The sequence below is a fragment of the Schistocerca nitens genome, chromosome 1 (assembly GCF_023898315.1).
Source record: "Schistocerca nitens isolate TAMUIC-IGC-003100 chromosome 1, iqSchNite1.1, whole genome shotgun sequence".
NCBI classification, from domain to species: Eukaryota; Metazoa; Arthropoda; class Insecta; order Orthoptera; family Acrididae; genus Schistocerca; species Schistocerca nitens.
The window spans coordinates 276610877-276637167 of NC_064614.1; positions in this window are offsets into that span (position 1 = coordinate 276610877).

A 26291-nucleotide genomic window follows, 5' to 3' on the forward strand; every position below is an offset into this window, starting at 1 on the left:
CTTTCAGGAGCCTTTTGGCTACACAAAGTAAAAAAGAAATTTATTCCTTGAATGATGGGAGACTCATTATTTGTCGCTGACATTAAAAAACTAGTCTACAACCGAGAAGTCAACTTGAAACGATAAAGGCATTACACTTGTATTGAGACTAAATTATAATGTTATGGACTTGAGCCAAATAACACTTTGAAAGAAAAATGGGGAAGCTGACACTCAAGGCTTGTGAGCCTATGGAATTGAGATCTCAATTGCTTTACAAGGGAAATAAGGAAAGTACTGTGAAAGTGTTGCACCATCCCTGAAAAGGAAAAGACTCATGGCATAATTCATAAGTGAGAGGTAGAGAATTGTAGGAAGTGTTGTTAAAATTAATCTGAATTTAAAGATGCAAGTTCATGGTTAGTTTATTTCAGGACACGCTCAGGTAGAAAACCATACAGAAGGAAACAGTGTGCGACCGTACAGGAGAAATCATGCTGGTACTAAACGTATATGATTTAGGAACAATGAATGCAGTCAGACTAGGATTTCAACCTGCAGCATGTTGGTAATCAAGTTGCGTGATGAGTACTTTCTGCCCCACCTTATATGAGATTTTGAAGAAACTGCAACATCTAGCACTTATTCCTAAATTTAATTACATGATAAATTCCCATGGAATAATAGCCTTCCGTCCGTTAGTTTCCATTTCTATGGAAACCTCACCGTCTTTTTAAAAAGTCCGTGTGTTGGACACTCGTTTTCTGCCTGCCAGCTGACTTGCGCTATTTTAATTAAATGGACCGCATACGGCTAAGTTTTACGGCCGATGGCCCGCTTTGCTTTCATTGCTACCTACTTGTAAGTCAACCATCGAAGACGATGCAGCTTAGCGGAGCAAACTTCTCAGGTGTGATTCGCCCGGAGCTTAGACCAATTGTTCTCCCACAGCCAGCTTGTATGAGCCAAAGCTCACACCACTCCCATCACAGGAATATCGGTCGGTGCATTCAGACTCGTATCTGATCCGCACGATATTCTGATAGTGGCATGCCACCTACTGGTATCGGTCACCTGATCAAGGCTCAGTCCACTAAATTTGTTACCTGTTAAATCCTTTGTATGTACCAACAATGTCATCAACTGTTCACCGTAGCTATATAAGTATATCGTACTTTTAAAGCATGGTAAACGATGGCGACCTTTACGTTTTGTATTTTTCCAGAGAGAGGGAAGAAAGTAATGTAAACAAATAAATCTTTGGCCTTATGAGATCTTCACAGTTCTTTTCCTTGATACACAATTAGGTACTCAAGTTTTTCACTGCAGATTACTAAATCTCTATAACCTGTCGAAAGTAATTAGAAGCGAAAAAGTAAGGCGTTCAAATTGGTTCAAATGGCTCTGAGCACTATGGGACTCAACTGCTGAGGTCATCACTCCCCTAGGACTTAGAACTACTTAAACCTAACTAACCTAAGGACATCGCACACATCCATGCCCGAGGCAGGACTCGAACCTGTGATCGCAGAGGTCGCGCGGTTAAAGACTGTAGCGCCTAGAACCGCTCGGCCACAGCGGCCAGCAAAGTAAGGTGTCTCACCATGTGTATATAGTAACGAAGGAGTAGCTAAATACTGGAAATAATTTTATACAGAATTTTCTGATTACACAGTTTCTGTTAGTATTGGAGAGTGCTCCGGTATTTGCAACTTCACGTTTGTTATAAGGAAGTTATTTCTATGATGTGACAAAAACAAAATTGTACAATTTTGTTGCCATTACAAATTTAAATCTTTCTGTCTCAATGTTTTGTGGTTAGCAGAAAAGAAAAGAATGGGACATGTCTGGTCGTCATACAACATTATTACTGCCATAGTATTTTTCTTGCGTTTTGAGAATTATTTGTTTAAACTTACGGGCTTATAATACTTCCGTATTTGACATGGAAATTAAAATACTGCTTCTCTCATAAATATTCGTCCACCTCGGACAATCAGTTGATTGTGGTGAAACGAAGCTAAAGATGTTCAGAAGACCGGATGTCCAATGTTCTTCACTGAGTTAATTTAGCGGTTTGCTTGTTTCTTAGTTGAAGAAACAACACAAAGCAAGACAATTAAATTCTCATAAACTGGGATAAGATATTTTGACTACATACGGTTGTATTTGGTATTTTACTCCAACAGTTAAAAGAATGTAATTAATTTATCAACAAAGGGACGTAATTTATAGACGATAAGCAGGAGCACATGGGGTTTAATGGAAGTGTGGAATACGTATTGTTGTTCGCAGGACGTAACATTTTCTCACCTCAATTTTTTAAGATCAGCCAGAAGATGCCTAAATAAGGTGAAACGCGTAGTTGATAAATGAAAAAACAAAAATTGCAGCCAAAACTGTTTTCAACTAATCCTATTAAACACAGGTTTGCTGATTCAAGCCACTGATGGATTGAAAGAATTTCTCTAATATATTGTGTCTTAGCTCAGTCTATATACTGCCCTTTTGTTGGGTTGGGTTTTTTTAGGGAAGAGACCAAACAGCGAGGTCATCGGGCTCATCGGATTACTGAAGGACGGGTAAGGAAGTCGGCCGTGCCCTTTCAAAAGAACCATCCCGGCATTTGCCTGGAACGATGTAGGGAAATCACGGAAAACCTAAATCAGGATGGTCGGACGCGGGATTGGACCGTCGTCCGCCCTTTTGTATATTATCTTCTGTCTCCTGTACAGTTATCTGTGATCAGCATATAACCGAGTATTTGATGCTGCACTAGACCCCATTTTAATTCTTAAGTGTAATTTAACTTTCCACTTCATAACTATGTTGTCAATAGATGAATTAAATAAAGTGGGTGGTAGACTACGCTCCTGTTGAACACTTTGATTTATTAAAATTTTATCTGATATTTGCCATGAGAACGAGAGGATTTGATGACTGCAGTGCACGTGGAGGTAAAAAAAAAGGGAGGTGTCATCACGTCACAAACTTGAAGCCAATGTCCGCCGTCTTAACTAGCCCAAAGCTTTAGGTTCACCGCATTCATACGTCCATGGTTCACGGCGGTGATACTGACGTGGCCGTGCCCTGTTTGGAACGTGTTGGGTGCTTTGATTGTGTGGATAAGTAGTTGTTTCAACAAAAGTGCCAGCTTGCATTGTTTATGGGTGTAGTAATCAATCCGATCGTACTCTAAAGTTAAAAAAAGAAAACACATTTCATTCGTAAGAGGAGCAATTCAAGCAATATTTTCCTTTCTGTACATGAATTATTCTTGCTCTGTTTACTTTTGTTGTAATGGTTTTATTTGTGTCATTTGGGTTTAGATTTGCCTTACTTTACTCACTATCCATTATTTCTGTTTTTACCTATGTTTTTCATTGGCTTCCAAGTCGCAAACGCTCCGACATCCGACCCACACTGTATCAACGACCTCGTCACCGCACAACACACGGCCATGTAAGCGTGATGATTGTTGTCGCAGCATTTCATGCCCTAAATTCCTCTCGCCAATAGTTATTATTCATTGTTCACATTTCCTCCCGCTGTGAAAAAGATTCTGATTAGAACTGCCGGAGACAGTGATCATGTGTGCGTGAGTCTTGGATGTATAATTGTTTGAATGTGTATGTGTGCTGTGGCTCCTTTCTGAAGAAAGATTTGGCTGAAAATTTATGTGAACACTCCTGTCCTGTGCTTGGCGTGTGAGTAGCGATCAGTCCGTTTCACAGAATACTTAGTCCCTCATGAAGTTGGTTGCAAATAATTCACGATAAATAGTAAATGACAAACAGCTGCTGGTGCTAGAGTTTGAATCGCCGACCTACAGTATGCCGGACACCGACAGTAAGCAGTACACCACATTACACACGCGAGCGAACTGTACATAAATAGTTGCCACTATTAAAGGTCCAACCCTCGTAATTTAACGTACTTCTCCATATTGCAGCGAAGTCATTAGAGAAGGAACATAAGCACGGATTGTGTCAAGAATGGGAAGGAAATCGGCCGTGCCGTTTTAAAGGAACCATCCCTACCTTTTCCTGAAGCAATTTAAAGAAATCACGGGAAACCTAAATCTGGATGGTCGGACGATGGTTCGAGCCGTCGTCTTCCCGAATGCGAGTCCAGTGTACTAACCACTGCGCCACTTCGCTCGGTACACTTTAAGAACTTTCTTCCTCAAATCAAGGCCCGTGTTTGGTACCAGAAGACTGGTCTCGGCGAGGAATGCCCTTTTTGCTTGTGCTAGACTGCTTTTTATGTTCTCGTTTTCCATTCCTCACGGAGTATTTGCTTCCAAAGTAGCAGAATTCCTTAACTTTGTCTACTTCTTTATCACCAGTTTTGATGCTAAGCTTGTCGCTGTTCTAATTTCTGCTACTTCTCATTTCACTAACAAACTATGTGAAACACCTCCCCAGACCTGAACGCTGAAAACGAACCTTTTCAGTTCACGAGTAGATAGTAGGAATAACTGCTACATGTATGTTTCTGTATCAATTTTTATTGAGCTGCCTTTATTCTCTTGGACTTATGACTTATATTTGACGTATCAGTGCAATTATTTTCTCACCTGGCGGTACATTCACTTTCTCTTCATGGTAGGCTAATTATCTTTCTCAGAAAAGAGACAGATTTGTTTCTAAAATTAACAGAATTTCTTAATAAATGACTTTGACACTGAGTCTCAGTTTCCATTCATTATATTCATTCATTTAATATTTATCCATTCACCAAGAAGACTGTAAGTTCCAGTGTTACAAAACCTGAATGCTGTTTACAGTCCTCGTCGTTTGCTGAATCGCAATTAATACAGGCCGAGAGTTTATTTTAGTTTCTCCCTTGATGTCATATCATGCTCATCTTAGTGGTGTTCTGGGTGTTTATTCATGATTTTTTAAACACTGTAAGTTGTGTCATTTCTTTCACTCCACATTCCCGAAGTTCATATACAGTTTTGGTTCATTCATTATCTTTTGCTTACAGCACTTGTAACAGTCCGTATATTGGTTTCTTATCGATAATAATTTCTGCAACGATACTTACCATCTACTTTAACTTAAAACTTCCTATTAGAACTAACCGTTTGAAAGTTTATCCTCCACTCTTGCGTTGGGTTATCTGTCGGTCACTTAAGTATGCAGTGTGCAGTGCAGGCTCTTCGAAACTTTTTTAAACGCTAAATTTCTAAGTCACCCGTTATCTACAGCTACATGCACTCTGAAGGCCATTGTATCGTGCATGGCGGAGGTATGTTGTACTAGCATTATCGGTATTTCTTTCTTATTTCATTGACTTTAGTTAATAACTCTTTTATTTCCGTAATAAATTGTTCTCCTGTATTTATAAATTGATTTAAATTATTTATCTGCCAGGATTCGTGGAACCATGCGAGTCACAGCTGCCTTGTTATGGAACGAGTCAGAACACTGTGCACATAATGCTGATTAGAAAATTCATAAAAGAACGAATTAATAAAACACGAAGAGAGATTGTATTACTGAATTAGATAGACATATTCTCAAATATTACGAGGAACTGCTGTACATAACAGAATTCACGTGCCTTATGGAAAATGGCTCTGAGCACTATGGGACTTAACTTCTGAGGTCATCAGTCATGCCCTAAGTAAATCTGTCCACTTGGATTTGAGTACTTTGAGATTAGTCCTCCTTTTTTTCAGTTCTGATAGGAGTCTATTGTCAATTAAACCTACCGAATATTAAACACACTTCTGTACAATGCTCAGAAAGTGTTGCCGAAGTGCATACTGTTTTACCGTCTACCTTATCCATTTTAATTAACATGGGTTCAAGGTCTTTCTTCATTTTCATCTAGGGCAGATAGCCATCGGCTGAATTTAGCATATCTATTTTTGGTTGAGAATTAGTGCCTGTCCGTGTGCCTTCTCTTCCTTACACAGGTTAAATATAATAGGTGAGTTTTGCATCTACTTTAAGCCACTCTGAAGACTAATGACGCAAAATTACAACAAAAAAGAGTTAGCGATTATCTTATAACAATTATACAGCCTGTCGTAATACTATGCTCTTGTCTTATATCGTTAACGAACTCAACAAAGGCTTTGTTATGGCCTCAAACCTTGTTATTACCAGAATATTTGACTCGTCAAAAGATGGAGGGAAAGTGATTTACTGGCAGTGTAGCTATGTGCTGGGGTGAGAGGAACGTTGGATGGGAAATGGGATGTCATCTCCTGTAAGTAAGTGAATTCCTTCTCTTGCACGGCATCAGCCAATGGCAGCCACTTTACTGCCAATATGGCAGCATTTCTGGGACATATATGAGTTCCTTCTTCCTCCTCGTTCTTCGGTTTATGGCTATGCCGTACACTCGAGGGCGGGTAATGTCGAAGGCAAAAACATGGCTCGTTTCTGAAAGCATATAGTACTTGACGTTGCCGTAAATGCCCCATCATATAAAATACAAAATGCAGCTAAGACGTTTTCCATGCTGTAATATATACTTTGCGTTTACCGACAATTTGGTATGAACAACTACGGACTGTTGTGTACAGCCAAGTCAGATTTTCAGAATAGCCTGAATTTTTGAACTGTAACAAAGCATATAAATCCAGAATGAGAGAGAGAGAGAGAGTGGTCATAGGATTAACAGATGCATTCAAAGAATAAAAGAAAAGCTGTTCCTATTCTTTGGATTATAGAGGATTCTTAACTGTTTTTCAAACACATTCGACAACACTTTGGTAACGATGAAATGCCTGTGATTGTGGAGGCCTAAGTCAGGAATTTCGTCCCCCATCCCATGAAATCTAAATTCTACCTTTCTAGCCGAGTAAGTGGAGCCACCGCCTAGTAAAATATATTCTTCTTCTGGAATTACTACTCATTATTATTGGACTAACAGGTAAACAAAAACGCAAATTATTTACTGATAAGGTAAGAGCTCAGAAAAACAGATTGATATTATGTCAGTAAGAACTTAATAAATTTGTAATAAGAACCTGTCTTCAACTCGAAGGTTGGTTTGAACTCTGCAGTACTTTACTAGGTATGGTTCCATTGACGGCAATGCGACCTTGATTTCCTTCGAACTTTGAGCTGTATTTTCCCCTCCAGTTTAAGCGGACTCCCGATTACGGCACAGTTTGGCATCCACATTTAGGTAGCTGGCGAACTATTCATTTAGAGGACAAGATCACTGTGGATAGACGGAACAAAGCAGACTTCAGAGGTAAAAAACGCAAAGAAAAAAAAACTGAAACAACAAGAAGATCTTAACTTCAAAAAGTACTAGATTAGACGTCAGACAGCCTATGTAAAGACCATTGCATATTGTAGCTTTGAAATCTCGACTCTGGCTACTCAGCAAAGAAAAAAACTAAATTATTTCGGGCCACGGTGTTACAGACGTATGCTCAAAACAAACTGAGTTGATGCCATTAGAAACGAAGAGGTTCTTAAAAGAGTTGGTGAGAAAAAAAGAAACCCATGGTGGTCAGTTGGTATAAAAAGAGTGCAACATGACTCCCGAACACAGCAAGACAGTGATATGTTAATGGAAAGGGATCTGAAGGAAGATCACTAATAGAGCACCTAGACACAAACTAAAAAAGATGGGAGATGTAGGACCTACGGAGAAATGATGAGGAAATCGGCAGAACATGAAAAGTGGAAATATGCTGCCAATTAACTTCCACCAAGCAATCTTCGGATTGATCAGTTTATAAGAATATCAAGTTCTAACCATTCCAATTCATATTAGCACCTACTCCAAATATCCACAATAACTTTATATATGTTCTAGTCTTAATCTGTACCTACATAATAATCCGCAAGCCATCTGCCTGTGTGTAGCGCGCAGGGGCGCCGACTTATAAAAAATATTGGGAGGGGGTGGGGGGGGGGAGCAAACTGGGGGTCTTGTCCCGGGAAATTTTCTAAATTTTAGATGAAAAATAGTGAGTTTTGAATTTTTTTTCAGCATTTTAGAGTCATTTGGCGGGGGATACTTCTGATACCAATAACTGATTCCGCTTACCCTATTTCACTCGCGTATGGCCCTTTGGAAGAATGATTGTCGATAAGCCTTTGTATTAACTCTAACTTCTCGAATTTTCTCGTCGTGGTCGCTACGCGAGATGTATGAGGGATGCCAGGATGACCGAGGTGGTTAAGGCAAACTATAGTGTTAAGGTAGAGATCCGGTTTCGAGTCTTGTTCCGACACAGTTTTCACCTATTGCCGTCAAATCATTTCGATTTCCAAATGCGGCGATAGCCATTGCAAACCTTTGAGAAAGTAATATGCTGTCCGTCGCATTCCGGAAAGAGCTCTCCCGCAATTTCAATTGTAAACGTCTCCGTGATGCACAACCTTCGTCACTGGAATTTGTGTAACGCTCTCGCACCGATTAAACGATTCCATGATGACACACATCTCTCTTCGTTGGATCTTCTTCTCTCTCTCTCTCTCTCTCTCTGTCTCCCTCTGTCTGTCTGTCTGTCTGTCTCTCTCTCTCTCTCTATCTCTCTCTCTCCCTTATTAATACTATGTGGCAAGAATTCCATGTTGATGAACAATACGCAACAATCAGTATGTCACATTTTAACTGTACGAATTTGCTTAACAATCTTCCTACCAATCTCAGTTTGGCATCTACTTTTCCTACTATTTGTTTTGTGTGGTTATTCTACTTAAGGGCACTTTGGATAATTGATCGTAGATATTGTATCTTACATACTGTTTCCAGCAGACTGTCATCAATAGTGTAGTTGTTCAGCAGTGGATTTCTTGTCCTATGTACGCGAAATACATTTGTTTCTGTTGAGGATCAACTGCCACAGCCTGCACCATTTCTCATCTCTCTGCTGGTCTTTCCGCAAATCCACACTTTCTCCTGGAGTTGCTACTTTCTTACAGAAAACCGCATTATCCGAGAATAGTTTTAAAGAGGTTGCGACGATTTCTACTAGATGATTTATATACCTTGTAAACAGTAACAGAGCTATCACACTTCCTTGGGGAACTCCAGAAATTACACTTACATCTGTCGTTTTTCTTCCGTTAAGATCTACGTTTTGAGTTCTATCTGCAAGGAAGTCTTGAATTCAGTCGCAAATCTGGTCGATACTATATAAGGTCGTATTTTATTCACTAACCGCAGTGAGGGACAGTATCAAACGCTTCCCTAAAGTCAGGAAACACGGCATTCTCTACAGCGCTACGTCCTCATGGAAAAACGGAGCGAGCTGAGTTTCGCAAGATTTCTGTTTACGAAATCCGTAGTGCTTTCTATATAGGAGATTTACGTTTGGCAAGAACGTCAAGAATATAGGCCTATCATTATGTGCACATGTCGTAAGGCCCCTCTTGAAAACGGGAATCTACGATCTTTGTCTCCCCCTACAATTTTCGTCATCTGCGGCCCCCTTTAGTACCACGGAAATTGTTACCGAATGTTCTAAACACCTATCCCTTTTTCTAATAATGTTTTCCCTATGTTTCTTTCTCATTTGATTCTGCGTCTTCATTTCCTACCTTACAAGCCAACTTAATATTCAGCAACGCTTTGTAACACAACATGCTAAATACTTCGATTTCTTTCTTTTCCGATTTTTGCCAAAATTCGGGCAGACATTCTCAGCAGACATTTACCAACTAACACTTACGCTTGACTGCTTTGTGGATAAATATTCTAAACCATGTGCTAGTCTGGTTCTTATATCTTCGTTTCTTCGCTCGTCATGTGGTCTGTTGCTCCCAAAGTAGCATTGTCCTCAGTTTATAATGTTAAATTTTTCGCTAATCTCGTTTGTATGCTTCCAAATATTTTCGTCTTTTTTGGTTTACTCTCAATCCACATTCTGTGCTCCGTCAACTGTTCATTCCATTTGAAAGATCCTGTGATTCTTGATCATCTTTACAGATTATAGTAATGTTATCAGCGAGTCATATCGTTGTTAATCCTTTCACCAAGAATTATAACTCCGCTTCCGACAGTTTTTTTCATTTCCTTCGGTATCCCACACTCCTGCGACACTTCCATAGGCGGAATCAACGGCATTACTGTTCATTGTCCAGGAAGGTGATTAGTTTCCAGACACGTGGTACACAATCGGTTTTTCATTGATCAGTCCAAATAATGGGCTTGTCAGATTCATCATATTCTCATTTAGCTGAATGTTTCCAGCATTTTTCAATACAAACACAACTTCTTGTTGTTTAGTTATTTCCTTTGTGGTAGCCAAGTGTGTCACGAGTTTCTTGTACGGACAACTACATTCTCTCAATGATTGTGTTTTTAAGTCGAAGTAATTATCAATAGAGTTGAAGAGTGTGAAAGTGACTCATATTCCCGTGCCATATTTAAGAGTGCTATTAATATAGAGGGGTTCTATGCAGTCTGCAAACTGCATTTCACTACAACATGCACCCTTATACTAGTCAAAACAAGCGACTATTGGAACCCCGTATAAACATTCTAAGAACTGTTATCAGGAGAACGCTTTTGGCAGTCTTTGCTTGCCTTAGAGGTTAGAAGGTAAATGATGGAGTGGAGATTCGGAGAGTGATGGTCGCGTACCATATTATAATCAGCGTGATTATTTGGGACCCATATGTTTCAAGTTTCTAGATAGAAAAGTGTTAGATTATAGACTGACCCACATACGTTCACTGCAGACAACTCGCCCAAAATGAGGTACCTACACGTTTTCGAAATCAGATTATGTAATTGCAAGTAGTTACTGTAGCCATAAAATTCATTGTAATATTCATTTATGTCATCTGTTCATTCCGTTGCGCAAAGCAAAGAGTAACTACACTGTTCAGTTTTTAAAATTACATGTGGCAGAATGCACTATAAATAGTTTCTTTGGTCCGAACTTTATATAAAAAGAGTATTTATTTAGGGAGTGTAACTGAATACATACTTTCTTGGTCTCAAAATAAGAGGCAAGAGTGTAGCTCGCTTAGGAAGCCTAGAGGCACGCGTTGATGACTATTCCGTCGATCCCGATCATGCAAGTAATATCGTGGAAGGCTTCCTTCCACAAGTGTCACAGCTTATATTCGTGTTAGGAGAATTTTCTTAAAGGCAGAATGAAGACAGTCTCAGTTTAATTCGTTAGTTTTAAACCGTAGCTATAACTATGGCGCATAACAGACGCTCAGATGCTTAGAGCATCCGAGATGTCCTAAGGGATGTGGTCACGGGTTATTGAGTTAGTCTGAGTGGTCCGTATAAAAGTATAATAAATATTTATTTTTAGTATTGTAATTACAGCCTTCATTTGAAGACTAATGGATTATACACTAACAAAAGGTCTCTAGCGGAAATACGTATTATGAAATTGTAGTTAACATGTCTAACTCCATAAACAGCTGTCCACAAAACATTCATGAATAACAATCATATGTAAGGCAAGCATCTTAGGATTTAGAAAATTATTTACTAACAATGAATTAACTCATGTAATCCACATTACGTTATAGAACGAAAATAATGAAGGGCTGTTGACTTAATGATTTGCCTCTGCAGAAAACTGCAATAATACGAAGAGAGAAAGTCGCTGAAGTGAGTAGACAAAGAAATTCTAAAACGATGTATCACCTATTTAAAACTTTATCACTATGTATTCGCACGGATTTTATAAAATTATGTCTTACTGGTCTAAATTTATCACTGATTTTATACCCATTCTTTTGAAAATTGAGTATGTCAATTTTTCTCTTAGAGCGGGAAAAAGAGAAGAGACAGGGGAGAGGGGGAAGGACACGAGGGAGACCATTGTTTCCAGGTAATAAGAAAGTATTTCTGTTAAATAAATTAAATTTTCAGTAACATCTGTTGCTGTATGTCTCTCAGGGATTATTATCATCCCTGCGTAACGAGACAGAAGAGAATTGAAGTTGATGTGTATTAAATGAGGGTTCATTTATACATATGAAACCAGCAGCGTCGCCAGAAGCAAAATTTGTGGACCATGAGATCCGTCGCTTAACGGAGGACATTCTGTAATTCATCTCTTTACGTGAGGAGTTCCACTAGTCTTTTGCTGTGCGCTTTATAGTCTAGTGAATTCCTCTAGAATAATTATTACTTTTAATGTTTCCATGATTATTCTGTTTTACAATATCGTCATGGGTAATGATCCTGACAAGGTTTAACTCGCATGAAGTCTCAAGGACGAATGACCGAAATTGTGAGTTTATTATCGAGGGAAGGAAGCACATCTCCTATGATGACACACTGAGCCCACACGGAACAGGCTCACTAGGATGTGAAACACATTTAGTCATGTACTGTGTACGTCGGAAGAAAAACTGTTTAGTTTATATAAAGGAGTCAGAAACTCTTGCTCATTGCTCATTGCGATTATTAATTCCGAACTAGCAAAAGTGAGACTAAAATAGCGGTAACTCCAGTTAATAAAGAAAAATGGGTGCTAAGTAGAACGTTATTGCTAAACTAAACTGGAATTTATATAGATTTTCATCATTTTCCGTTCAGAAGTTGGTTTCGAGAATGATAAATTGTACTGTTTTGCTAATGAAAGTTCTCGAGGAGCACATTTCGTAATCGTGCAAAAAGGGTGACAAGGAGTGTTTAAAGGCGCACACCAAGGAAGAATATCTCTGCACGTATGTGGAACACAAGAGGAGCCGTCTTTAGCTTTCGTGCAGTTAATATCACGCTGTACTCCTGAATATTGACAAGCCTGATAATTGATCACTTTCTCCATGAGGAGGACACCGAGTTCCACAATGCAAGAGAGGTGAATGCAATATTCTCAGTTGTAGTTGTAATAACATTTTATTGAGAAACATTAAAACGTTCGAGACCATTATTAATTGACATAAGGTTCTTAACAGCAGACTGGAAGTACCAAATGAAGTCAAGACAAGCAGCATCTAGTACATAATTATTAAAATAGTAGATGCAATTTTTGGACAGCATGCATAATGAAAAGCTTCAAATCAATAAACTAGCCGCGAAAAACTATTTGTAACATAAGATAAATGATAATTACAATATGAAACATCAAATAGTTTGTTCAGACGAACGTCAAATATAATCGAAGCCGTGTAGCCCATGACAACCAGTCATCAAAGGCTGCCGCCCATTGTGGCCGAGCGGTTCTAGGCGCTTCAGTCTGGAACCGTGCGACCGCTACGGTCGCAGGTTCGGATCCTGCCTCGGGCATGGATGTGTGTGATGTCCTTATGTTAGTTAGGTTTAAGTAGTTCTGAGTTCTAGGTTAACTGATGACCTCAGATGTTAAGTCCCATAGTGCTCAGAGCCCTTTGAACCAACGGCTCTTGGAATGGTCAAAGACGGTGGGCGCAGCCTCCTTATGGTAAGAATGGAACACAAATTTGCCGGCCGCGGTGGTCTCGCGGTTCTAGGCGCGCAGTCCGGAACCATGCGACTGCTACGGTCGCAGGTTCGAATCCTGCCTCGGGCATGGATGTGTGTGATGTCCTTAGGTTAGTTAGGTTTAAGTAGTTCTAAGTTCTAGGGGACTAATGACCACAGCAGTTGAGTCCCATAGTGCTCAGAGCCATTTGAACCATTTTTGAACACAAATTTGGTACTTGAAATTGCGTTAACCCTTGCATGCGTAACAAGGATCTTTCAGATACAGCAACCTTTCACATTCTCACGCAAGTCTCTTAAAATTTATTTATTTTATTTGAGGTCCGGTGTGTCCTTGGAAATACAATTTACTCCCTCGAGAACATTTTCGGCAAGTTAATTATTTAATCAATTTTGTAATCCTTCACGTATAATGCATGATAGGGGTCTTCTGTACCACTTTTCGAGCCGGCTGATTTCCTATATGTTATTTATCTCTTATCTGAACGGCGTGTTATGTAGCTGGCGATTTGGGAATGTCTACAGTGTGCAGGATGTAAAGCAGGGATGAGAGGACAGAGCCTTGAGGCACACCTGCAGCAGGGTGAAAGATGAGGTAGTAGGCGTTGATGTTTGTGACACATGCAGGACAGTGTTCAAGGAAGGATGCTATAAAGCAGACATAGTTAAATCAGAGTGCATAGGGTTGCAGCTTGAAGAGCAGTCCTTTTTTGGATATCAAGGGAAAAAATATGACAGATTTACGTTTATTCAATTGATGGGAGATTAGGTGGGTAAGGTAAAGAAGTTGGTCGCCAATGGAATAGTTGGGACGAAAGCCACATTTGATATTGAGAATTGGTATGTGGGTTGCGACATGCTGATGGATTGGTTCGGTATGAATGTTTTCAATGATTTTGCTGAAAACTGATGTGAGGCTGATAGATCGATATGATGTCTGTGAGGGTAGTTTATCAGCTTCCAGGAAGAGAAGGACTTTGGATGTTTTCCTATTCTCCGGGTAATAACCTGTGCACAGGACGGTACCGTAAAGGATGAAAAGTGTTTCGTAATTGGCTCTGGGATATTTCTTAAGGTGGTGGTGGGTACTTGTATCGTGACTGGCCGCAGTGTTTTGCTTTTTAGCGAGTGTTTGCGCAATGTCGTCAGTTGTTATTGGCGTGTTTAGTCCTGTTTGTGGAGTGCTGTATAAGTACTGGAGGTTTGGTGCGAGAGGTGGGATTGTTGTATTAGTATAGTCATACATATAAGGGTCCATCATGTAATCTAAGTTGGGATCATGTGGGATGGTGAATGTTTTCTACCAGATAAACTGCGAAGTGATTGGTTTTGTGGATTTGGTGAGGTCTGTTGTGGCGGCCTGTTGTTGTGTAGGATGTGATAGGTGGGAGTGGGTTTGTTTCTGGAGACTATTTGGGTTTCTTCCCAATGCTTTTCACACTTTATAGGTGTTTTGCTTAGTTTAATACACGTCATGAGCCAGTCCCGACGTCTTTTGGCTTGTAAGTAACTCTAACATGTCCCTGGAGTTGTCGGTGGTGAGTGAACATGTCTCAGTCACGAGTACAAAGGAATTCTCTATATGTACAATGGGATTCTTGGAGCAGGGAAAGAGCACATCGAGGAAGAGTAAGACGGTCGTAGTAGAGAGTTCTGAGCAGGATATAGTTGGAAATGGTCTCCGGGATGATGTGTTTTAGGAAGTCAGTCCCGCTGTGTATGTCGCCAGGATTTTGAATGTTGGAATCATGGCTTTCGATTAAGGATTGAAATTATCCACGGTTTGCCTTCCAGTCTGCACGGGAATAATCTTGGACATGTTAGGGTAGATGACTAGGACTAGTGTGGATCGGGTTGGGTACATGGTATGAGATGTGTAGAAGAACAAATAGGTGATCGCTCCCAGTGGATCGAGGACTTTCACTGTGCTGCGCCTCAAGGGAAACAATAATGGCATCAAGAATGGTATTTGTGTCAGGATGGATACGGAAATGGGTATCGCGGCCATTGAGGATGTTGATAAACTGACGCCACCGCCGAATGTTAAAATCGGCTGCGATTTGTGGCAAAGGTTCGGTCTAAATTGGTCAGTAAATTGCAATGGATGGGATAGTTAGGGCAGATATAGGTAGTGGCAAGGATTAATGTGAATTTTGGGAGAAAGATGGTGCTCAGTTGGATCATTGAGATGGTTAAAATGGGGTCGTTGGGAAGTAGAGCAGATATTTTGGAGATACGCAAAGGCCACTCTGTCACAGGCAATAGGAGCGGATTACCAGTGTTATATAGGATGTGACGAGACATGCAGGTGGAACGGTGGGGTTGGAGGAAGGTTTCATTGAGGAGGAGGGCATGCATTTCATGTTGTTTGAGGGTTTGGATAAAAAGATGTTTTTAGAGTAGAGGGAATGGATATGTTTTTAAATGATATTGTATGCTGAGCCATTTTCAGTAAAACAAGAAGTTGAGTAAGTTAGACTAGTGTTTCGAGATCGAAAATGGGCTTGATTTGGGAGTACGTGACGTAGGTGTTGAGATGGAAGATGGTGCAGTTGGCGAGGGTTATTTGTTATAGCATGTGGCGTCTTTCAAAAGGATGTATGTTTCGAAGGTTAATGATATGAAACGAATTATATCTTCAACGATGTGTGGAGGACGGAGGGAGATGTTTGGGAGTTGAGGCTTTTGGGGAGAGGGCTTGGATTTACATTAATGGGAGTAAATGGAATGAGATTGGTCGCAGATGTTGCAGGTAGATGGGGAGCTCAGGTTTGGGCATTGTTTGTGAAAATATTTTTGCTTGCGTTGAGAACATTCCTGCAATGTTCTGTCAGATAGTCACCGTATTGGAGGCATCGCTTTTATATGCATGTATATTTCATCGAGATGCTTCAACAGGATGCTTCCTGCGGTAAACCAAGAACCCATGTTTTACAAGTGTGACAATGGTGTCCAGTGATTCTGAGAACACTGTGAGTAAGACGTGAGCTCCATTATTACTTTGAATGTGGTGTGCATTGTGCTTATTCATTCCCAGTTGTGAGTTGAATTCACTTTCTATCTCTTCGTCGATGTACTCGTATATGACTTTTGTATTCACTGCGGTGAATGTGAGGAGTCGGCGTGGAGTTTAGGGTTGTTGAGGAGGAGGGTTTTGTAAGGCTTGTAATGTTAGCATTTCCACCAAAAGAGGGAATTCTTCGGAGGAGGGATGAATAGGAATGATTATCGCTAGTTTTAATCGTGATGGAATTTCTCCTAGGAATGTGTTGCTGCATTTGCGTTGCTGGTATGTAGCGCTGAATGCGAATTAGCAGTGTATTTAGATTGAGAAATTCGGGCTCACACCTACTGAACAAGAACGAAGAGGAGTATATTAAATGTTGCTGTTCTGGGATGATTTAGACTTGCATGTCGTTAGTACCTGGGAGAGTTAGCTGGATCTCTTTACTTTCATGCTGACTATCACTGGTACTCGGCCTTTGGTTAGTTTGGTGATATAATTCATAGCTGGGTGTGGAAGGGAGGTTGTGGGATGAGTGGGGGAGAGGGAATGTATACCTGCTGATATCGGAGTGCGCGGTGCAGCTGGTGTTGTGGCTGGCGGCTCCAGGGCTGCTTCTGGTGATGGTGTGTCAGCTTCTGTTGCTGACGTGCCGTGCTGCTGGCAATGATGTGGCTGTTGATGGGAGAGCTGGCGGTGATGGTGTTATGGTCTGGGCGGTCAGCGGTGCCATTGGTGTACTGAAGTGTTGCTAACAGTTCCTGTGGACTTCGACAGGTAGTTGTTGCCCACGTTGTTGTCCAGGTAGCAGTCGGTGTTGTGTAGATTGCGGCGGTATCTGATGTGGCAGCAGTTCCGGGTGATGTCCTCATTCTGATACAATTATCGTCGTACAGCAATCCGGCAATCGAGGTAGCGTCCTTCCGCGACAGAAGAAGCTGACCTTTCTGCGACGATTGTGTAAACACTGCTGGCAATGAGTGTCACGTTGGCGGTGACAGCCCGATGTGACAACACAGCTGTTTTGACTGAATCTAGAAGAGTAGCTTCTAGCGAGTCAGCCACTGCGAGTTAAGGGACTCCAACCATCGCAGTGCACTCGGGTACGCTGCTCGTGCATGTATATAGTCGTTCTTCTCTCTCTAGTCTGCCTTCTGCTGACACCTTGTATCTGCCAAAGATGTAAACTGGACTACAGCAGAATCGATAGCATGCGCCACGCCAGAAATTTAGGCGCGCGTGGCAACAGTTACTTAAATAGCTGGAGATACTAATTTCACCATACACTTCAAGAAGAACATCAGGACATATCTCACAAACAGTATCCTTCATGTTTCTGGATGAGAGTCAGACAAAACTTGGATTGAGTAAGCAAACAAGAACCTCAGAACAGCATTTTCTGCGTGAAATTTAAATTGTGCCAAAAATTGCCTTTTGTGACTAAAGAGACATCCGAAGTACAAATATTGAAAATGACATTTAGTATATTACTCTTTAATTCATCCTAAGACGTCCAGGAATATTTAGATTACAGAGTAGGAACTGGTGAAACCCGTCTTAGTTTTGCTGTAAACTCCTATTATCACGATCTGTTTTGCACATGGACCATGGGGTCACCTTCCGTGATTCATTAGAATGTCGGAAGTATCGTCAAAGTGCTAATGCCAGCCGATAATGTGTGTGGTTGTGCCTGTTTGTGTGTTTGTTTGTCTACTGTTGACAGTGACTAGTGACATGCAAATGACGAATAGCATTAAATATAACGTTACTGTATGCATGAATTAGATAATTACTTAGAAATTCTTTCCTTCTTTATTTAAGATGACATGTCTGCTACCATTCTGAAAATGATTCATGGAAGAATAAAGAAGCAACTAATTAACTACCAGGAGTTTCACTTCCACTCAGTGCTGTGCTCCACACGTACTCTTTTTATATAGCTGCATATTGCTACTTGTTTGTTAACAAACAGGTAAACAGATCACACAGATCCTGTTGCAGGCTGCTTCTCTAATTGTGAGTATATTGTTTATTCTTTCTGAAGTAATCGTCATAACAGTTTATATATTTATCCCAGTGTGAGCCAAGATGATCAACGCCTCCAATGAAGAATGTTTGCTGTTGCCTAAGGAATAATGATTGAACCCAGATGTGCAAATCGACGTCCACGAACATCTTTCCTCAAGGCTTCAAAAATACGGAAATACCCTGGCAAGAGTTCGGGACCGTATGGAAGACGTGTAAGGGCTTCCCTGCGAAACTTATGCAGCGAAGTCGAAACAACCATGGCTGGATGTGGGTTCCCTTCAGCAGAAGATGTGTAGGCGTGGATAAAATCGTAGTTCCACCGGCAACTGTAAATATGTTTCCATGAAGGTACTGACCGTCTTGCCTCAGAGTGGGATAAATGTGTAAACAGTTAAGGCAAATGCTTTTGAAATAATAAACAGTTTACTTACTTTTGTCCCACATGCCTCGTTTTCATTTGGCTGCCCCTTATCATTTCTGACAGTATTTAAATGACTAAAACGCTGTTATAATATACTCATTAAGAGATGTAGACTTAATTTTAGAACTTTAACACAGTTCTACAAGTGTTAAAGTTAGAAGCAATGTATATGTTTTTTGAGACAGCGTCACATACAGCGCGCAAATTACACAGACTATATTGAGCCAGTATTTGAGAAAGACAGTCTTTTTTGACTTCCAAAGAACTTTTTCTAGCTGACAGCCCTCACAATATAAAATAAGGTTTATTGCTTATTACATTTTCGCTGCTCATGCTGTAAAACTGCAGTGTCAGGCATGACGTTTTAAGTTATTACTTCTTTATTGCAGTTGTTTCGAAGAAAATGCCTTTTTTGCATGCTACACATCGAAATTTTTATTTTTATTTATGCACCCAGCCACGTTTCGCCTTTTTTACGAGGCATCTTCAGTGGGTGTCCTGAAATATTACATGGCTCGAATACCTCTGAGCACTATGGGACTTAACATCTGAGGTCATCAGTCCCCTAGAACTTAGAACTACTTAAACCTAACTAACCTAAGAACATCACACACGTCCATGCCCGAGGCAGAATTCGAACCTGCGACCGTAGCGGCTGCGCGGTTCCAGACAGAAGAGCCTAGAACCGCTCGGCCACACCGGCCGACAAATATTACATGATTTGTCTGGTTTTACACATAGGCTATTGTTTCACATCTAGGTTATAGATTTAAAAACAGTTCCTTAACGTTTTTTTATGAAATGGAAAGGTACTTACTGGTAACTTATAATTCATTGCATCCAAGCAACCTACTTTTTCTCATCTGGCAACCAGGTGGACATTTTACAGTTCACTGTTTGCGTTACACATCACTGTAACTGCCATCTTTTTAATACAGAATTTCATTTGGTTTTCTAACTGTTGCCAACATTCTCAGTTTATACTTTCAACTGTTTTGTGAATGTGCGTGTGTGTGTGTGTGTGTGTGTGTGTGTGTGTGTGTATGTGTGTGTGTGTGTGTGTGTGTGTGTGTGTGTGTATTAGAGAGGGAGAGAGATTTCTTATTTTTTTAATAAAATAAAATAATTTTTTTATTTTTATTACTATTTTAATACATTTATTTATTCTTAAAAATAATAATAATTATTATTATTATATTTTCCTGTATATACTTTTGAGAGGAATCATATGTGTAATCATTTGTTGGGATTTCTGTCTGTTATGTAATTATTTTTATATCATTTTCTCTTGTAGTAGGTTTGTGGTTATTTTCCCTCAAATGTTCTGCAAAAGTTGTAACACAATTCGCAATACGTTTTGCAGACTGTATTCATCTATAGCACTGAACGTATCTGCAATAGTATGTCATCCTACGACGCACAGTTCAGAACATATCTCGTTATAAGCATTATGATGTGTGAAGAAATAGTTTGTCTTAAAACGAAACTGTTTTATACATGGGAGTTCGATTCTTTAAAGAATGGCATGTGGTGGCTATTATTGGTATCTGCTGTCACTAGCGCCCTTTTTTTGAAGACAACTTTCTGCACGTGTGCAAGTCTTGCATAGAAAATTCACATTGTAACGTCTTTGGAATGGGGAGATATGGGTACATGCTTAGTGTAACTAAAGAACATCCCAATCACTGTTAGATATTCCACACAGTACAAGAAACTATATAACATGATACTTCCTGTTTCCAGCCTCGAGAGATAATTCTCAGTTGGTTGATCAGGTTATATATCACATCTTCTACATCCTCTTTCTGGCTATGGAATGAGGGTTGATTTCATACTACTGTTGAAATTTTTGGTAGTGGTATCATAAAGTACATAAATATCCAATGAAATGTGCTATCACACTTGTAATTAACAAAGAAATTACTGTGGATGCCATTCGCGAGGAAAATTTTGCTTTTTTTCCTTAGGAGCACCTGGCATTCAATTCGTAATCAAGCAGCTGTAATGTGGCTGAAAAGATAAACTGTTCCTAAATTTTTTCTTGTTGACTTTTCAAACGTTCAAGCTGCAAATAATGTAAGAACTGAGAATTATCAATTATGTTTAGTGTTCTTCCGTTACCACGTCGCTACTGCGATTAGGGGAGTTGCATCAGGCCCGTATCGAGGGTATGTGTGTCTGCCAGCCTGGACGTAGTTTTCAGGCGGTTTTTCACATCCGACTGGCTGAATACTGGGCTGGGTCCCACGTCCAACCCAGTTACACGATTCGCAAACGTTTCAAAAACGTTCTACAGCTTTCACATGTATAAAACTAGACCCAAACGGGTGGGGTCCCCATAGGATGGGCGGACGTTGCGACGGTGTGAGGGGGCATGGTGAATAGGTAAGAAATGCTTCCAACTTCAGCCATTCTCTAACATTACTATAGCCAAATCCAGAGTAACATAGCGACTCCCGACTTCGTGAACATAATAGATTGTTTGGAACGTTCTTCCAGGAAACAGCGATCTAATATTTAAAGTTTATTTAGAAATTACAGTCATGTTCACATATAAGATGAGATTTTTTATTTGTGGATGACCGGTTTCGATTTAATACAGAGATCATCATCAGATCTATATACCTTGGTGATAGAAATCCCTTAGGTATAGGACGTCCGGTCGTGCTGGCAACAGTGTACTCAACGCCAGCACAGACGAGCCTCCCCCACGTAAAGGATTTCTACTATCACCAAGGAATATAGATCTGATGAAGATCTCTGTATTAGATCGAAACCTGTGATCCTAAAATAAAAAGTAACAACTTATACGACACCATGCCTCTGTTTGATAAGTAAAATATGGAATAAAGGCCAGGAAGAAGATGTTTAACACCCTTCTCGAAATGAAGGCAGATCTAAATCACGACCACGAATTTCTGAGTAACAATTAGAAACGAGGACAAGAGAGATTTTAGTTAAGAAAAAAACTGCTGCACAGATATCTAACTCAGAACTTTTCATGTAAACCTTCTACATCTCTGCAAGGTGACAGTACGATCTATAGCTTGGTGATCAGACGATACTTTTATCGAGAGGAAAAGGGTGGCTCAGTTAGTGCTAATAGGAATTTTACTGCAGTTTTATGTTGCACCTTTACAACTTCATGGCCCCTCGTTTGAAGATTGGACAGCGTTGTTGCCAGTCAGACGATTGTTGAAAATTTACTGATATTAACTGGTATGTCCTCTACAGTACTCAGTTTTCAAGCACTTGCAGTGGGGATTACCGTATATTAAATGGAGACTCATCTGATATAATTTAAGTTTTAGGGATTAGCCAGTTCTTTAAGTAACCATGTAATTCACAATGTGCTCTAATATGTGTTACAATGCGAAATAGTCTCACCACTTCACAGTGGTTTATAGAGTGTAAATGTAGCTGTAAATATTCTAATAAAATGCTGCATTTATAACTATTTATTTCAAAGAAAATGAGATGCCTGCATTAAAAGAGATTTACTATCACCTTGAGTACCTTATTTTGTAGAGAAGTCCTTACAGTTTCGAAGCTTTCGTAATGCATTATTTTGACCTGTGTTCAAATTTTAGGTGTTGTGTTACCTCATATCAAGGGCTGTGACAGTCTCTCGTTCTCACAAACCTTCTCTCTTTCTGCGACACCCTTCACAACACATACGCAAAGATGTGTTCCAGCCTCCACTGTGACCCGGCATATCAAAGAGTCGAAGCGAGCGAGGTGGTTCAATACTCCACACGTGGCTCGAATTCGGGTGTACAGCGGTTTAGATCGCTGTTTGACCGACCAGAATTAGATTTTAGGCGATTTCTTTGCATACTTCGCATCGGTCAAATGCCTGGAAAGATCCCCTGGAGAGAACACGATCGATTACCTTCCTCTGACATTTTTGGCACTGAAATGAGAAGTTCTCCATCAGCGACATTTATCGAATTTATACGTCTTCTGCGGGTCGTGTAGTAGATTGAGAAGTAATAGTAACCGAAGGAAACGAGCAAGAAATACTTCACTTAATGAGGAGAAAATTGTTTCCTGCTGGGGTCAGAATATAATCGTTTCCTCATGAAAGCTTCTTTAGAAATCTCCCCCCGGAGACAAAAGGTCTTCGACTGAAGCGAATACGTTCTATTTTCGACGCAGCGTAGAACTCTCAACAACAGTACTGCAAGTGTTTCTAAGTCGTGAAAAACAAGAGATTAAATTAATCGGCTTTGAAGTCGAAGTGGAACCATTATAAAGGGTTGCGAATGCTATCCTCGTAGACTCGCGTAATTTACGAGATGTGCCCAGAAGAGTAATAATTGTCGTTCTCTATATACTTTCATTGCCAGTTAAGATTTTGTTGGCTTTTGCATTCGGTCGGGAACATTGTAAAAATTTGTCGTCAGCTTTTCCTGCAATTAGTCTCATCTTTCGTTTCACCTGTTTATAACGCTTATCTGTTTACTTATGTTTTTGCATTGGTATACCATCTTGTTCTGGAATAAACTACCATCCAACGAGGCAACATCTAACGGAATAACGTCAGGTTTACTTTGTCAGAGTGTGTTTCCGGCATTATAGACAACTTATGTTTGATAATTTAAATGTGGTTGTCATTGGACGAGAAGTGTAAGATTATTTTATAAGTATTTTGTAATTAGCGACGGAGTGCTTTGTTAAACTGTTATGCACTCATGTTTTGGAACAATCATATTTGTGAAAGTTTGCTCTCTTCCTGACGGTAGAAAAATCTGCGTATATTACAAAAATGGGTATAATCCCCCTAAACCGCTGCATCGATTGCAGTCACACTTGGTACACATATTAATGTCTGAAAATCTTCGCAGTGGGTGTAAGAACCACTATCAAAGGGGTGGAAGTGGGGTGAAAAGCGATGTAGCTCGCAACGCCCGAAAAGTCATACTTAACTCATCCATTATTTGAGAATATGGGCACATAGAGACTTGGAACAAACTTACTCAGAATTCGAAAACCCTACGAAACTTCCTCTCGCAGATGACTCCCACAAAATGATGTAAGAAAGAAAATTTATCACTTACTACATTTTCGCTCTTCGTGAAATAAAACTTCCGCATCAAACATGACTTTTCAGAAAAGTTCGTAGGCATCCAGTGTTGGTGTCATTCTGGATAAAACGATTTTGGGTATTGGACCACGTCACTGTAACCACTAAAACAACTAAACTGTCGACTTTTCGACTGACTTGCTGGTCAGTTAGAGCCTAGAGGAGGAGATGAAGGGACCGTCCTGAAGAGGACCACGGCAAGTGGTTCGAAACGTTGGCAGTTTAGCTGTTTTAATAGTCACAATGATGCGGCCTAACACCTAAGACTATTTTATCCATCATGGCGTTTTCTTGACTACTAACTGTATTCGTGGCACAGTTCACTGACAGTATTCAATATTGAACATACCATAAAAATTATATCATTGTAAGACACATATTTCGGTTGGTATGACGTCATAAACGCTGAGATGCGTGAAAAACTGCCGCATCATGCAAGACGTCCAAATTTATTACTTCGATGGCACCAACTCTATTCGCAACCCTTTTCGCAGGCCTCCCAGCCAACAATGCCACACGCCCATTTCATTTTTTCCTTACAAGAATTTTGGTCGAAACAGATAGGAGACAGATTTTGATGTGACTTTGTAGTTACACGAATGCCAGGTTCTCGAGAAAAAAAAGTTCTTCAAGAATACTGGAAAAATTCTGGGGTTGTGAGGGAATTGTGCAAAAAGTTGTCGGATATTTCCAAAAGATGCTCCGTCAGACCTTTGAAACGCTTTAGGATATCCACCGAGCAATTTAAAAACAGAGACTGTTTTCAAAATGGGAACGTACCCGAAAGAGGTAAGAGAAACAGACATCAAATAAATGTCGTGAGAGGACGTGGCAGAGAGAATTATTGAAGTCGAGGACGTGGTAATTACAGTAACCGCAAAATAGCGAATGATTTGCAAAACTGAGTGGCACGCAGGTCATGCGCCTGTCAAATTTGGGAAGAAATAAATGACCCAACCCAAATATAAAGTTTAAATATGTAAGACGGGGGGCAATAGCGGCAAGAACGACCAGTGGTTCATATAGTAACAACTAGTAAAAGCCATGCGGATACAAGGAAGGAAAAGGAGAGAAAATTGCACAGAGAAAATGGTAATCAGCTGGAATAAGAGGAGAATGGCGTCATGGGAAAAGAAATTAAAGACACAGGCAGACGTAGGTCGACGTTGCTAAAGGAATGGCACGCCTTAGCTTTTAGTGACTGTAGAATGCGTCATAAAGCTGAGTCCAGAAATGTTGACGTTCGTATCAAGTAACTTTCTCAAATGTGAGACAGTTTTAGAGAAAGAGAAAAAGACGAACAGTTGATTATAAAAGAGGTAGAGATCTCATAAAAGTTTAAGTTCTACCAAATTTGATTGAAATAAAGTTGAGGGATAAATAGAGAATGTCTCAGAGGTACTAGCTGTTAATGAAATAATTCCGTTCTCAAGCAAGTATCTTAAGAATAGACCAAATGAAGATGTAAGTGGATATGGTATCCTCACTAGTGCCGTCTGGTTGTGAACTGCACACCTTATTGTGAACTTCAGATTTAACGTTGTAATCATCAGTGCTTGCAATCAGAATCATTTGGATATACTTGGAAGGAGAGACAGCATTGGTCGTATTTTTTTGTTTTATTAACCACAAAATCGATTTTCGGTCACTTAGTGACCATCCTCAGTGCTGTAATATACAATTTAAATTGGTAGGCACTGGTGTCAACAAGCTTAGAGCGATCACAAACTGAGCAAGTTTGTGATCGCTCTAAGCTTGTTGACACCAGTGCCTACCAATTTAAATTGTATATTACAGCACTGAGGATGGTCACTAAGTGATCGAAAATCGATTTTGCGGTTAATAAAACAAAAAAATACGACCAATGCTGTCTCTCCTTCCAAGTACATCCATTATCTGGTCGTGGTGCACAGGACACTCCATGGAGTCGCCAATCAATAGAATCATTTGGAATCGATCTTGGGAAATACAATTCTAAAATGATTCTGATTGCAAGCACTTATGATTACAATGTTAAATCTGAAATTTTCAATGAGGTGTGCAGTTCACAACCAGACGGGAGTAGTGACAATGCCATATACACTACCAATGAAACCGTAGCAACTCCAAAGTACGAATGAAATAATGAAACGAATTCATAAAACATCTGAGTTTGAGAACGAGAAAAAATCTAAATCAGACGTTGGTGGAGGAATCATAATTCAGCACAAACATAAAATAATTAAAGAGATAAAAAGTAGGGAAAACAAAGCTGTCTTGATAAAGATGACAATTTAAAAGTCTGTCTCAGATATCCAGAAATGATCTTGTAGTAGAAAAGGACTTGTAATGAGAATGGTATATGTGAGAAGTAGGTAGACTGTGTTGTACATACGTTCATAATAACTGTGGGTTTACTATTTTCC